Here is a 14,681-nt window from a genome sequence, read left to right on the forward strand (position 1 = left end):
TCCTCTGTCTATCTGTCTCCTCTGTCTCTCTGTCTCCCTGTCTCCTCTGTCTCCTCTGTCTATCTGTCTCTCTGTCTCCTCTGTCTCCTCTGTCTATCTGTCTCCCTGTCTCTATGTCTCCCCTGTCTCCCTGTCTCTTTGTCTCTCTGTCTCCTCTGTCTCCTCTGTCTCCTCTGTCTATCTGTCTCTCTGTCTCCCTGTCACATCTGTCTCCTCAGTCTCCCTGTCTCTCTGTCTCCTCTGTCTCCTCTGTCTCTCTGTCTCTCTGTCTCCTCTGTCTCTCTGTCTCTCTGTCTCCTCTGTCTCCTCAGTCTCCCTGTCTCTCTGTCTCTCTGTCTCTCTGTCTCCTCTGTCTCTCTGTCTCTCTGTCTCCTCTGTCTCTCTGTCTCCTCTGTCTCCTCAGTCTCCTCAGTCTCTCAGTCTCCTCAGTCTCCCTGTCTCTCTGTCTCCTCTGTCTCTCTGTCTCTCTGTCTCTCTGTCTCCTCTGTCTCTCTGTCTCTCTGTCTCCTCTGTCTCTCTGTCTCCTCTGTCTCCTCAGTCTCTCTGTCTCCTCAGTCTCCCTGTCTCTCTGTCTCCCTGTCACATCTGTCTCCTCAGTCTCCCTGTCTCTCTGTCTCCTCTGTTTCTCTGTCTCTCTGTCTCTCTGTCTCCTCTGTCTCTCTGTCTCTCTGTCTCCTCTGTCTGTCTGTCTCTCTGTCTCCTCTGTCTCTCCGTCTCTCTGTCTCCTCTGTCTCCTCTGTCTCTCTGTCTCCTCCTTTCTGCCTGCTTCCAGCTCACTCGATCACTATAAAAGCTGCGGCCTCCAAACCTTGGCTGCACCCAGTGGTGTTTAGTAACGAAGTATAAATACTTTGTTACTGTACTTAAGTCGTTGTTTGGGGATATCTGTACTTTACTTTACTATTCATATTTCTGTTGACTTTCACTTTTACTTCACTACATATTGTAAAAAAAACTTAACTCCGATACATTTCCTCTGAAACCTTCGTTACTCGCTACAAAATCAATTCTATCTTTAGAAAAAAAATGAATCATGAGACCAACATCGGGGACTGTGGTGGAACACAGACTCCAAGCAAGCAGGTTGAATCAGTGGTCCCAGCTTGCAAGTTAAATCATTGGTTAATCACTTTATTACGCAATTGCAAAAAAGCTGTGTTATTTTTATTCCGTGATGCCCAGGATGCTAACTTAGCAAGCGAGTGACGACATGAGTAAATGACTGCTTTCATGATGGAAGCAGAAATGGAAACACCTGCTACTCCCGCAAAGAAATGGCGGTGGGCGAAGACCAACACCGGATTGTAGTATATCTTTGGCGGGGTAGGGAGGGAGACAGGTGTCTGATCTTCTAATGTAACTATACATGGTGTATGTTAGGCTAACGTTCACTAGCTATAGATGGTATATATTAGGCTAACGTTAGCTTGTTTCCGTAAATCAAATGAGACATTAGTGTAGTAGACAGATCACTAGCGAGTTAGTGAGCTGATGAAGTGTTGACAGTTGTGAGATTTTGTTGATTTGAGTCATCTTAGCTATAATCATTGCACCACTAGCTGGCTAATGCTACCTAACTTAACGTTAGCTAGCCACCTCACTATAGGATTGACAGGAGGCGCGACAGCGCCGCATTACGATTTGAAGTCAGAGTGCACAGGCACAGCTAACTGTGAAGCTGAACACACCTCTACCTGTGAAGCTGAACACACCTCTACCTGTGAAGATGAACCCACCTCTACCTGTGAAGATGAACACACCTCTCTACCTGTGAAGCTGAACACACCTCTACCTGTGAAGATGAACACACCTCTACCTGGGAAGATGAACACACCTCTACCTGTGAAGATGAACACACCTCTCTACCTGTGAAGCTGAACACACCTCTACATGTGCAGCTGAAGACACCTCTACCTGGGAAGATGAACACACCTCTACCTGGGAAGATGAACACACCTCTACATGTGAAGATGAACACACCTCTACCTGGGAAGATGAACACACCTCTACATGTGAAGATGAACACACCTCTACATGTGAAGATGAACACACCTCTCTACCTGTGAAGCTGAACACACCTCTACCTGGGAAGATGAACACACCTCTACCTGTGAAGATGAACACACCTCTCTACCTGTGAAGCTGAACACACCTCTACCTGTGCAGCTGTCTCTGAAGATGAACACACCTCTACCTGTGAAGCTGAACACACCTCTACCTGTGAAGCTGTGTGTGAAGATGAACACACCTCTACCTGTGAAGCTGAACACATCTCTAACTGTGAAGATGAACACACCTCTACATGTGAAGATGAACACACCTCTACCTGTGAAGCTGTCTGTGAAGATGAACACACCTCTACCTGTGAAGCTGAACACATCTCTACCTGTGAAGCTGAACACACCTCTACATGTGAAGATGAACACACCTCTCTACCTGTGAAGCTGAACACACCTCTACCTGTGAAGCTGAACACACCTCTACATGTGAAGATGAACACACCTCTCTACCTGTGAAGCTGAACACACCTCTACCTGTGAAGATGAACACACCTCTACCTGCCTCAGCTGTCTGAGAAAGGGCTATTTAGCATTGCAGGACGAGTCTTTTTTTGAAGATGAACATCATTTCACATAACGACTGCTTCCATCATAACAAAGGTCCAATTGCAGATTCATCTTGAGCAAAACCTTTGTGTTAAATCAGGCCCAGAGGAGTTTAAAGACAGGTGTCCTTTCTCATTTATAATGAACACAATATTTTGTATTTGCCCTCTACATCCTCTGGTCTGAATGAGCATACTTATAAATGCATAAGTTCATAGTAAAAGTATACGTATGTACAATATATTGTGTTGAACAATTCAATTCAATTCAGTTTATTTTGTATAGCCCAATATCACAAATTACAAATTTGCCTCAGAGGGCTTTACAATCTGTACACATACGACATCCCTGTCCCAGGACCTCACATCGAATCAGGAAAAACTCCCCAAAAATAACCTTTGACAGGGAAAAAAGGGAAGAAACCTTCAGGAGAGCAACAGAGGAGGATCCCTCTCCCCGGATGGACAGAAGCAATAGATGTCATGTGTACAGAATGAACAGCATTTACAAAGTTACATAAACACATTACATGAATATGACAATGTATGAATGGAACTCCAATCCATGAAACAGAAGGAGGTAGAGAGGAGGGGGGGCGGGGCATCAGCAGGGCCAACGCGGGAGGCCGGCTCACCAGGCATCAGACACCTCCAGGTCCAATGGACCCTATGAGACGTGAAGTCACAACGACTCCGGGGAGGAAGCAGAGTTAATAAGGTGCAATGGAGAGATGTAAATTCATCCATAAGGAGAGAGAGAAGATTAGATAGGTGCTCAGTGTATCCTAAAACATCCCCCAGCAGCCTATAAGCCTATAGCAGCATATCAAGGGGCTCGACCAGGGCAAACCTGATTCAGCCCTAACTATAAGTACTATCAAACAGCAAAGTCTTAAGTCTATTCTTGAATGAGGTGACTGTGTCTGCCTCCCGGACTGAAAGTGGAAGCTGGTTCCATAAAAGAGGAGCTTGATAACTGAAGGCTCTTGCTCCCATCCTACTTTTTAGGACTCTAGGAACCACAAGTAGCCCCGCATTTAGTGAGCACAGCTCTCTAGTGGGGCAATATGGTACTACAAGCTCCTTAAGATATGATGGTGCATCACCAATCAAGGTTTTGTAGGTGAGGAGAAGAATTTTAAATGTGATTCTTAATTTTACAGGGAGCCAGTGCAGCGCAGCTAATACAGGAGTAATGTGATCTCTTTTCTTAGTTTTTGTGAGTACACGAGCTGCAGCATTCTGGATCAACTGGAGGGATTTAAGAGACTTATTAGAGCAGCCTGATAATAAGGAGTTGCAGTAATCTAGTCTGGAAGTAACAAACGCGTGAACCAGCTTTTCTGCATCTTTTTGAGACAAGATGTGCCTGATTTTTGAAATGTTACGTAGATGAAACAATGCAATTCTTGAGATTTGCTTAACGTGGGAGTTAAAGGACAAGTCTCGGTCAAAGATAACGCCTAGATTCTTCTACAGTGGTGTTGGATGCCAGGGCAATGCCATCTACAGAAACCACATCACCAGATAATTGATCTCTGAGGTGTTCAGGGCCCAGTAAAATAACTTCAGTTTTGTCTGAGTTTAACATCAGGAAGTTGCAGGTCATCCATGTTTTTATGTCTTTAAGACATTCTTGAATTTTAGCGAGCTGGTTGGTCTCCTCTGGTTTGATCGATAGATATAATTGAGTATCGTCTGCATAGCAATGAAAGTTTATGCAGTGTTTCCTGATAATATTGCCCAAAGGAAGCATATATAAGGTAAATAAAATTGGTCCAAGCAAAGAACCTTGTGGTACTCCGTGATTAACGTTGGTGGTCATTGAGGCTTCATCGTTTACAAATACAAATTGAGATCGATCTGATAAATAGGATTTAAACCAACTTAGTGCGGTATCCGAAATGCCAATCGACTGATCCAGTCTCTGTAAAAGGATGTCATGATCAATGGTGTCGAACGCAGCACTAAGGTCTAATAATACCAGTACGGAGATGAGTCCTTTATCTGATGCAATTAGGAGGTCATTTGTAATTTTCACCAGTGCTGTCTCTGTGCTGTGGTGTTTTCTAAATCCTGACTGAAACTCCTCAAATAAACTATTCTGATGTAGGAAGTCGCACAACTGATTTGCGACTACTTTCTCAAGGATCTTAGAGAGGAAGGGAAGGTTAGAGATTGGTCTGTAGTTAGCCAACACCTCTGGATTAAGAGTGGGCTTCTTCAGGAGAGGTTTAATTACAGCTACTTTGAAGGAATGTGGTACATGGCCTGTTAGCAAAGACACATTAACAATATCCAGCAGAGAGGTGCCAATTAAAGGCAACACGTCTTTAAGCAGCCTCGTTGGGATGGGGTCTAAGAGACAGGTAGACGGTTTAGAAGTAGAAACCATTGAGGACAATTGGTCTAGGTTAATGGGAGAAAAGCTATCCAAATATACACCAGGGCATACAGCCGTTTCCAAGGCCACTCCTCTTGATGACAGATCGGCAGTAGTTAAGGGCAAGAGAGTATCAATCTTGCCTCTAATAGTTAAAATCTTTTCATTGAAGAAGTTCATGAAGTCATTACTACTGAGGTCTATAGGAATACACGGCTCCACAGAGCTGTGACTCTCTGTCAGCCTGGCTACAATGCTAAAGAGAACCCTGGGGTTGTTCTTATTTTTCTCTATTACTGATGAGTAATAGGCTGCTCTGGCATTACGGAGAGCCTTTTTATATGTTTTAAGACTATCTCGCAAAACTAAGCGTGATTCTTCCAGATTGGTGGAACATTGTTGCTCCTGGATGGATCACAACCAACCCAATTATGTTCAACTCAACTCCTTGTCCTTGGTGATGGTGGCCACAGCAAATTCTGACCCTTTGCTTTTTTTATTAGCATTTACTTTCAATACTTAAGTACATTTAATATCAAAAAAATACTTTTGATACTTAAGTACAGTGAATATCAGATACGTTAAGACTTTTAGTCAAGTGGTATTCTCATAGGTGACTTTTTCCAGTAAGGTCTCTTTACTTTTACTGAAGTATTGCTTTTGGGAACTTTATACACCACTGGCTGCACTGTCAGCGGTTGGATGCTGCTGGCTGTTCATTGTGTGTCCATCTTTCTTTCTCTCTTTCTCTTCTTCCTCCTCTCCACGCCGATCTGCGAGTGAAAAATGCCTCTCAGTAGCTCTGGGTGGCTCCCTGCGAAGGTTTTCGCAGGGTTATCGACGGCCACAACGCCTCCTTTTGTGTCGCGATCGATGGACGGAGGTCCACGGTGGAATTGTTTGGCGCAGAGACATGTCAGAGAGCAGCAGTAGCATCCAGGAGGGCACTGACTGATTAGTCTGTGTGAGGGCATGTGTGAGACAGGATGAATGATAGACATCTTTCATCAGATAGCAGCGTAAACACCTGAACCCACAGCATCCTCAAGCTATTGTGCACATACACTAGTGTCAGACATTAACGGGGGCGGTGTGTGTATAGGTAGACAGGCCTTTGTTGCCTGAAGGAGAGTCTTGAATATTCAAGTCTGGTCCGAATGTCCAAGTTCTGGCTCGAACTAAATAGTGAATAATTCTCTGATGATAACGTGTAATAATGTATTTGATATTCAGCTAGAAGAAATATCGCTTGAATAAACTTGAATTCTGTGTGCTCGGTTTGGGTTTAAACTCCAGTTCTAAAAAGCTGATAGCTGACCAGAGGGGTGTGGCCTATTCCTTCCCCTCACTTCTCATCTGTCACTTCAATGAACTTAGCAAATACGAAGATGAATACAGATTACCTAAACGTGTATAAAAAGTGGACGTAGTCCTCATGACTTCACGCATTGGTTTATGGACTGATGTTTTAAAGCCTCAAGTTCGGCGATTTCACATATACGGCCGTCGCCATGTTGGTTTTTTCACAACCAGTGACCAGAAGTTACCATATTTAGACTGTGGAGGAGTGACATGGAGACGATGTATACGTCTCTGGTAGCGGCAGTGACCTGTCAATCACAGCAAGCCCACCCTAAAGTATACCCTGCTTTATGGTCTGTTCGACTCTACATGGACCATCATTTACTAAATATACATCATGCTGTATTGAAGAATACTTGAAACTAGAGATTGAGACCATAAACTCATGTTTACAATGCTTACAGAGGGAATACATCAAGAGAAGTAAAGTCATTTATATAGACTTCTATATACCAGAGGAGTCGCCCCTGGTGGTCATGAGAGAGAATGCAGCATTAACACATGAAGCATAGACTTCTATACAACCAGAGGAGTCGCCTCCTGGTGGACAGGAGAGAGAATGCAGCTTTAATACATGAAGCATAGACTTCTATACAACCAGAGGAGTCGCCCCCTGGTGGTCAGGAGAGAGAATGCAGCTTTAACACATGAAGCATAGACTTCTATACAACCAGAGGAGTCGCCCCCTGGTGGTCAGGAGAGGGAATGCAGCTTTAACACATGAAGCATAGACTTCTATACAAACAGAGGAGTCGCGTCCTGGTTGTGGGCAGTGGTGGTGGGGTTCCCCCCGCCCCTCTCCACTGGCGTTTGACACCACGGTCTTATGCAATCAGACAAGGCATCAGAGCATGACTGTCGGGGGTGTGGGGGGGGGGGGGGGGGGCGGACAACTGGGTGCCAGCAAGAGAGACCGAGTGCTGCTTGTGAATGTTAGGAGGGAGAGAGAGAGGGAAGAAGGGACAGCGGGGTCGTGAGGGAGGCGTCAGTAGATATAGAAGACGAGTCAGAAAGACTCCTGGCAATGCCATGTGAGAGGAAGAGGAACAGATGGACAGAGATAGGAAACAAGAAGACAGAGAAGAAGAACATGACAAATTATAGGAGGCAGAGAGGGAGACAGAGAGAATGAGGCAGGGAACAGGGATATTATACATAATAATCAGATAAACGTGATACATGACAGAGAAGGAAAAGACACAGGAGATCTGAAACAGAGGGACGAGTGGAAAGAGAGAGACGGAGCCTGAGAGGGATGCTGCTGTCTGTACAGCTCGGTGCAGAAAGGTGGCAAGGGCCAGGGAGTCTCAGAGAGTCCCTGAGAGTCCCAGAGAGTCTCAGAGAGTCCCAGAGAGTCCCAGTGAGTAGAGACTAACACACTTCGGCACTCACTCCTGTCTTCATCGTTCTAGCTCCGCCCAGCAACACAGTGCATTTTGATCCCGGCCGTTATTAGAAGCCTGTAATGATGGTGAAAACCCAGCCCTGGGTTGTCGAGATGCAAATAAGGCGACACTGGTGATTCAGAAGTTCTCTGTGTGCCAATAAACATTACACCAAATGATGTACCTGTTTTTTCTACTCCCGTCAATTATGTGTAGGAACGACAGCTTGTAGAAAAGAAGTGTCTGCATCTGATTGATCTAATTGCCAATGAATCCTGGCCGTGCACTGTATAGAATAATGGATGTAGCCACACCACCCCATTGGTTTGTGGACTACTGTTTTGAAGACTCAAGTTTGGCAATGTAGTACAACCCAATGCTGAATAAGACATTTGTAGGCAACCACAATGTCACATTCATTTTAATAAACTGAAAACACACTGTGAAAGGGTTAAGTTGAAAGCACAAACACATGGAGAACTCCCAGACCAGACACCGCCATAGTAGCGACCTGTCAATCACAAAGTATCCCCGCCCTAACCCTGCTTTATGGTTTGACTCTAAATGACCATCATTTACTTAAATGAACATCACGCTGTATTGAAGAAGACTTGAAACTAGAGATTGAGACCAAATGTTTACAATGTTTACTGAGGGAATACATCAAGAGAGAAGTAGAGTCATTTATATAGACTTCTATACAACCAGAGGAGTCGCCCCCTGGTGGTCAGGAGAGAGAATGCAGCTTTAACACATGAAGCATAGACTTCTATACAACCAGAGGAGTCGCCCCCTGGTGGTCAGGAGAAAGAATGCAGCTTTAACACATGAAGCATAGACTTCTATACCACCAGAGGAGTCGCCCCCCGGTGGTCAGGAGAGAGAATGCAGCTTTAACACATGAAGCATCGATTTCTATACAACCAGAGGAGTCGCCCCCTGGTGGTCAGGAGAGAGAATACAGCTTTAACACATGAAGGATAGACTTCTATACAACCAGAGGAGTCGCCCCCTGATGGTCAGTAGAGAGAATGCAGCTTTAACACATGAAGCATAGACTTCTATACAACCAGAGGAGACACCCCCTGGTGGTCAGTAGAGAGAATGCAGCTTGAACACATGACGCATAGACTTCCATACAACCAGAGGAGTCGCCCCCTGGAGGTCAGTGGAGAGAATGCAGCTTTAACACATGAAGCATAGACTTCTATACAACCAGAGGAGTCGACCCCTGGTGGACAGTAGAGAGAATGCAGCTTTAACACATGAAGCATAGACTTCTATAACCAGAGGAGTCGCCCCCTGGTGGTCAGGAGAGAGAATGCAGCTTTAACACATGACGCATAGACTTCCATACAACCAGAGGAGTCGCCCCCTGGAGGTCAGTGGAGAGAATGCAGCTTTAACACATGAAGCATAGACTTCTATACAACCAGAGGAGTTGCCTCCTGGTGGACAGGAGAGAGAATGCAGCTGTAACACATGAAGCATAGACTTCTATACAACCAGAGGAGTTGCCTCCTGGTGGACAGGAGAGAGAATGCAGCTGTAACACATGAATCATAGACTTCTATACAACCAGAGGAGTCGCGTCCTGGTGGACAGGAGAGAGAATGCAGCTGTAACACATGAATCATAGACTTCTATACAACCAGAGGAGTCGACCCCTGGTGGACAATAGAGAAAATGCAGCTTTAACACATGAAGGATAGACTTCTATACAACCAGAGGAGTCGACCCCTGGTGGACAGGAGAGAGAATGCAGCTTTAAGGAACTTCCGCATTGTCTTCACTTTTCAGACCTGAAGATTGCTGCCTGAATCTTACCCTAAAAATAATACAAAAACAATTGAAGATGTTGTAGTTGTAAGAATAGATCAATCCTTCATATACACTATATCATTATATTACATCCTCACTTCTGCAAGTTTTGGCTTTTTATTATGCAGGCAGAAATGCTTCCTTGTCTAAATCATGTGTCCCTTTAGTGAATTGTTTCTGCATATTAACACTGTTAGATGTTCTGCAGTCACAGTCGTTTTGACAGACAGAACCGAGATAAAGAGACCGAAGAGAAAAACATGTCAGTTGGAGGTGCTTTTCCCTCTTTTGCATTAAGTCTTCATGGTCAAACACCTTCAAAATGTAATCCATTTGACAGTTTGCATTAAAGATATCCTCTTTTTGACACTTCAAACCCTTTGAGGTCACAGGTCTTTAGTCTCTCTTTCACGAAAGCTTCACAGCTTACACTTCAGCTGTCATCTTTATTTCAGCCTATACACTTGAGCTGGCACTAATTTCCTTCGGACACTTCCAGCTTAATTTATCACTTACACTTACACTGACATTCTAATTTCATTCAACACTGATACTTATAGTGACTCCACTTACAGAAACTAAAACTTCCTCTTATTTAAGTCCTTCCACCTTGACTGCATCAGAATTTTCAGCAGCGAGCACACATTTAGTTTTGTCCTCTTTTGTTCCCTTTTTCTTATATTCTGTAGCCTGTAGAAACCTCAGCATTCAAGACGCCTATGAATTTACTTTTAAGGTGCAATACACGACATTCAGAGCATTAATATAGCAGCAAACTGTTATTATCTATGTCAAGATATAGTGGCATAATATCTACCCGAGCACTGTGTGTGTTATCCTAGCTTCTCACCTCTTTGTGCATGCATTAAGTGCATGTTAGTGCACGTGAGCGTGCTCATGGCAGCTCTGCACTGCTCTCATACGGCGGTTACGGGTAGCGCCCACCTTCCCACACACTGACTGCACTGTTGCCGTTGTTTGTACCGTTAGCTGCGAGCCGCCGGCTCCATGTTGAGAGCCGCTGAGAGGCAACAGAACCTTGAAAGCTCTTCCTTTTCACTGCTCGTTGGCAGTGGATACTGAACCCTGGCAGTTTCCTTACTCACTTAATAGCTGCCCCCGCTTTGAAGATTACAATGAAGTTGTCAGATTACAGAAGCCCCCCTGATGTGTGTGGGGGTTTAATGCTAATTTTAGGTGGCCTTGTCAAGTACTTACATTCAAAAAACCTGCAAAGAGGACAGCCATGGCAGCACTTTAAAACAAAGCCAGACCTGACCTCAGTTCAGTTTTGTCGGCAGCCATACGGGCTCTGCTGCAGCTCTGAAGCAGCCTGGCTCGCATTGATGTGCCTCATGAGGCTAATAACCCTTTTCTTCATGCCCTCCATCACAGACTCGTGGGCTCTCCCCTCCCGTTTTATCATCTTGGTGGTGCCGCTCGGTTTACTGGCGGCTGCTGCTGGTAATGATGCTGTGAATCTATATATAGCCTCCTATGTATGCTTCCTAAGTATAGAGGGGGCCGGAGGGACAGACAGATGAGAGAAGAACAGAAAAAGAGACAGACGGAGATATGAACATACTCTTACTAAGTATGAGTTAAAATTGAGTATGTAAAGGGTTCCTGCATTGTATTTGGATTTTATGTATGCTAGAAATACCCTGATGTATACTAGATTAGCAAGAATACCTGAGTATGAGACGTGAGCGCACTGGACATACTCTAGCACCTAAAAATGTTAAACGCTAAGATAATTGATTAATTGAATGATGACGGGTGATGTTTAGGTACACTTAGGAGCTAACCTACATGGTAGAAAGCAGGAATGCAGAGGACGTATAGATGGAGCATCCTTCAGACTGTTCATTTAGTGGGCGGTATGCAGTACATACAGAATAAGTATGCAGTATGAGATTTGGAAGAAAACTTAAATAGGGAGGCAGATGGAGAGAGAGCGAGGCTGATGGGAGGCTCAGGATGCGTGAAAGAGAAACCGTGAGAGCTTAACTCTTCCTCTGCCAGCATGCCCAAGCTCTATCAACCACATGCCACTTTAACAAAAACGTTGTTTTGTGCAATGACCACGAATTCTGCAACAACATCGAACGCATCTGCTTGTTGTGACATTATCTAAGTGTATGTTTTATTCAGTTGAAACAACCTTTTGCTAGGGCTGTGTGGTGCCACGACGTGGTGAGGGAAAGGCCCTGTTCATGTTCAAAGCAGCAACAATCCAGTTGATATGCTATCGTGTTAGCAAACAGTTGTTTTAAGAGCCCATCTTTACTCCAATGTTCACTCTCCTTTAAAGCTTCTATATCACGTTTGAAAGAAGAAAGAACCAAATCTTCTCTTTTCCAAATGAAAAAGTTTAATTCTACGCCATAAAACGAGGGCTGATAATTCGAGTCAGGGGCGACTGTGGCTCAGCGGTAGAGCAGGATTCGATGACCCGGCTCCATTAGTCCATGTCGATGTGTCCTTGGGCAAGACACTTAACCTCGAATTGGTGTGTGAATGATTAGTTAGAGTCCTGATGGGCAGGTGGCACCTTGCATGGTAGCTCCTCCCATCAGTGTATGAAAGTAGTGTTAAAGAGCTTTGAGTGGTCAAGAGACTAGAACAACACTATACAAGTTAAGTCCATTTACTATTTGTTTAAATCATTTTGAGTGCATCTATCAAATGTCTTGAGTGTTACTTTATATGTCTCTGGAGTCTATTGGGCGTCTTGATTTAAAGTCCCCTTTGTGCTTCTTCTACTTGTTTTGCCTCCTTCGTCCCTTTGTGGTGTGTTCCTCTGACTTTTATCGCTGGGTCCCATTAACATTTGCAGGACAATACAAACAGCTCCAAATATTTGCACCCTGGACCAGATTTCTTGGACATCGTAATCTCTGACTGTAGCCTCGTAAGTGGGGAGCAGCTTCCTCCCTCACAGGCGCTTTGCCGTCTCCTGTCCCCTTCACTTTTTCATGGCTCTGAATTTAATTTGGCGGCGGCCCCTCGGGAGGCCGGCCGCTCACTCGGTGTGTGTCTGAACTCAAGCGTGAAAATAAAAAAGAAGTAAAATAAAAAAGGAAGGAAGCAGTCGCAAAACTGTCCTTCTCTCGCATGCGCCTGAGGATGCTGCTGCTTTGTGCGCCGTGACCTCGCTGTTCCATCACAGCTGTTTGCAAAGGGAGGAACTAGGATCTTCTGACTGGAGCTCTGACAACAGCCGCACACAATAGTCTTTGAAGAAAAATAGCGTGGTCGGCCCTGTGATGCCATGGGGGAACTCTGCTCACTTTCTCTGAGGAGATGTTCTCCTCATTATCTCCAAAAAAGAAAGCAGCGCGAGAGACGGAGCAAGCCAACTTTCCTTTGGTAAATAATGGATATTTTCTGAAATATACATGAAAGCTTCCACTCTGAGCTCTGAGAAAGTCTCCCAGTGTCAGTCAGTGTTAGGGTTGCGTAACACTCAAGATGGAAGTCAAAGACCTTGGGGCGTCATCATTATTTCTACTTAAAAAACAATCGGCATTCCCCTTGCTCGAAACAGTGGCAGCTGTTACCACATTATATAAAAACAGATAATTGCAATACTGTGTCTCTGTTCTCTCTGTTGTTCTTTGTTTTCTCCACGCCCCCGCAACCTTTTTGTCCTCCGGAGTGAGTCGAAGGTTTTAAACGCTTCAGTAAAAGCGGCGGCGGCTCACAGTTCCGTCTGCCCAGGAGGTCGGTTCCCCGAGACGTTGCTGTGACAACGATTGGCCCCCTCTGAGGCTAAGTGAGGATGACCGCTCTTACAGATAAAACGGTGGAATGATCTCAGCGCCGGGGGAGTTTAAATCATGCACCCCCCCTATTTGAGCGGCTCTTCGTCGAATTACCCTCCGTCCGACGGGACAAATGAATTGGAAAGCGTCTTTAAAAGAGAAATCTCACCTCATTTGCTCCCTCGCCAACATAACGGCGTTATCTTCTATCAGCGAGGATCCCCACAGATTTATCGCCTCGCTCCGAGGGCAGACGCGCGGTCGGCAAAGGATGATGCAAACACCAGTCAGTGCTGCACCGCGCCCCAGTTGTTTCATCTCCAAGGGAAAGGTGACACGCTAGGATGGAGATAATGATTTAGTGACACCCGTTTTCCATTTCCTGCACATACAATGGAGAAGTCGACCTGAGAGCGGGGCGAGACTGCAGAGAGCATGTCTGTAGACGGTCCCACCACATTGCTATTAGGCTTTGGGTAAGAAGTGGTGAGCCATCCCTCCTCGTATGTTAGAGCGGTTTATGATTCACACAGCTTGGTCAGTGACACTGAGCTACAAACCATGACGCTCTTCAGCTTTGCACGTGTCTATGTACACAAACACACTTCCATCCTCACGGGAATCAACATGTCAGCCAGTAATGTCCTTACCTGACAGCCCCAAACCAAAGAGCCCCTTCAGCTAATGCCTCAGACTCCAAACGGAGGCCCTCTGTCTCCTCTTCTTTGAAACGTCGCATTAGGACACTCCTCCTTTTCATGCCTCTTTATGAGGGACTCCAGCGCCTGATATAAAGGCTTAGATGGGAAACGCCTCCACGAGGAAACGTCCCTGTGCTTGTTCCCAAGGTTAAATCTAAACCAGCAGCTCCACAGCGTGAATAGTGATGAGTCTGGAGTCAAGTGCGGATCAGGAGAAAAAGGAAATTTATTGCAGTGGGAATGACCCAGACTTGTATTTGCTCCCAGACGTCCTCTGTATAACACAACCAGTGGCGCACAGCTGCCTCCCAAGTATGTCTCCAATCCCATCCTCCCAATGTCCGCCATTCATCACTGGACTGCTGACGGATGTGACATGCAGCGAGGTTTCTACCTGTAGAACATGTGACCATCTCATCTGGTCCCAGTTTGATTCCCTAGATTCTGTACACAGAACCATCAGAACTTCCATTATGTCGCATACCAACGACAGATGTCAGGATATTGTCTATATAGTTGATCATTGGTGCTTTTTTAGTTGTATAAAATGATGTTGGTTGGTTACTTTCTCATGTTCTTGTGATTGTGAGCAATCAGTAACCTATATTGTGTGGTGGTGGGAGACAGGAGGATGATGGCCAAGCTATCGTCCCTGAT

This window comes from Cyclopterus lumpus, chromosome 24 (assembly GCF_009769545.1).
Source record: "Cyclopterus lumpus isolate fCycLum1 chromosome 24, fCycLum1.pri, whole genome shotgun sequence".
In the NCBI taxonomy this organism is placed as follows: domain Eukaryota; kingdom Metazoa; phylum Chordata; class Actinopteri; order Perciformes; family Cyclopteridae; genus Cyclopterus; species Cyclopterus lumpus.